General features: G+C 40.6%; 1 non-coding gene across 1 annotated transcript; it reads left to right on the top strand.

Annotated features, from left to right (window-relative positions):
• The first annotated feature begins 1,426 nt into the window (after nucleotides 1-1,426).
• LOC141589152 (small nucleolar RNA R71) lies at nucleotides 1,427-1,533 on the top strand. Its single transcript, XR_012520102.1, has one exon. It is a non-coding gene; the product is annotated as a small nucleolar RNA R71 (small nucleolar RNA).
• The last annotated feature ends 258 nt before the right edge of the window (nucleotides 1,534-1,791 follow it).

Raw genomic sequence — 1,791 nt, 5'->3', positions numbered from 1 at the left:
TATCGGCCATTTGGAGTGTAATATTGGTGCATTTAAGCTCTCTCATCCCCAACCTTTTACTCACCGAGTACGGCATAACACTCACACTAGCCCCGAGATCACATAAGGCTTTGTTGATCGTGGTGTCGCCAATGGTACACGGTATTGAGAAGCTTCCCGGATCCTTGAGTTTTGGAGGTGAACTCCCTTGAAGTATTGCACTACTCACCTTAGTGAAGGCGATAGTCTCAAGCTTCCGAATCGACTTCTTCTTTGTGAGGATGTCTTTCATATATTTCGCATAGGCCGGCACGTGATTGATTAATTCCGTGAAAGGAATTGAGACTTCCAAATTCTTCACAATTTCCATAAATTTTCCAAGTTGGTCATCAAATTTGGGCTTGGCTTGACGACTTGGAAAAGGAAGTCTAATCACAATGGGCTCCTTCTCCTTGACCTTATCTTCATTTTTCTTTGAAATTTCTTCTTTTGATGATTCTCCATCTTTGGAGTTTTGCACAATTTCTTCCTTATCACTAGCTTCCACAACCTCATCCTCAACTTGCTTCTTCGGTGCTTCATACCTTGTACCACTTCTCAAGTGAATGGCACTAACCGTTTCATGTATTGGGGTTGCCCCTTTTGTCTTTGTGAGCTTGAAGATGCTAGTTGAGTCAATTGGGTTTCCAACATTTTGGTGTGAGCTAGAATGTTGTTGATGGTGGTTTCCTTTGCTTGACTATCTTTTTGCATTTGAGTGAAAAATTCTTGTTGATTCTTTTGCATTTGAAGGACCGCTTTTTGAACATCAAAACCTTGGTCATTTTGTTGATTGTAAGGAAATTGATTTTGGTAACCTTGATTTTGGTTGTAAAAGGGTCTTTGATTTTGGTTTCTCATGGGAGGTGGGGTGTATGTTGTTTGAGGGTTTTGAACATTTTGGCTTTTGTATGAGAGATTTGGATGGAATTTGGTGTTTTCATTGTAATAGTTAGAATAAGGGGTACCACTTTTGTATGCTTGGAAAGCATTCACTTGTTCATTTGTTCCCCTACATTCACTTTGGTCATGTCCCAAAGTTCCACAATTCTCACATATCCCACTTGGGATTGATGAAGATGCCGTCATGGCATTAACATGATGCTTTGGTGATTTTGAGGCTTCTTCAAGTCTAGCCATAGCTTTTTCAAACTTCAAATTGATTGTATCAATGTGAGCACTAAGTTGAGCACCCAATTGAGTAACGGAGTCCACTTCATGCTTTCCTCCTCTAGTAGCCTTGCGAGGTCTACTATATTGTGAGTTATGGACCGCCATTTCCTCAATCTTGTTCCAAGTTTGATTGTCATCAACTTCGGTGAATATTCCATTTGATCCCATGTTGAGAATGTTCCTTGAATCTTCATATAGACCGTTCCAAAATTGTTGTACCAAGAACCACTCGCTAAGTCCATGGTGAGGACATGAGCGACAAATTCCTTTGAACCGCTCCCAAGCTTCATACAAAGATTCTTCATCCCTTTGCTTAAAACCCGTAATTTGAGCTCTTAGCATGTTAGTCTTTTCCGATGGGTAGAATTTTTTGTAGAAAGCTAGAGCCAACTTTTTCCAAGAATCAATTGCGAGAGTAGCCTTATCAAGGCCCTTTAACCATTGTTTCGCGGTGCCAATTAGAGAAAAAGGAAATAAGACCCATCGAATTTGGTCTTGAGTTACACCGGTTTGAGAAATCGCATCACAATAGTCACAAAAGGTCTCCATATGAGAATGAGGGTCTTCACTAGTCATCCCCCCAAATTGGCTTCTTTCGAC

This window comes from Silene latifolia, chromosome 6, assembly GCF_048544455.1.
Source record: "Silene latifolia isolate original U9 population chromosome 6, ASM4854445v1, whole genome shotgun sequence".
NCBI lineage: Eukaryota > Viridiplantae > Streptophyta > Magnoliopsida > Caryophyllales > Caryophyllaceae > Silene > Silene latifolia.
The sequence above is the reverse complement of the archived record's forward strand: the minus strand, read 5'-3'. Positions and strand labels throughout refer to the sequence as shown.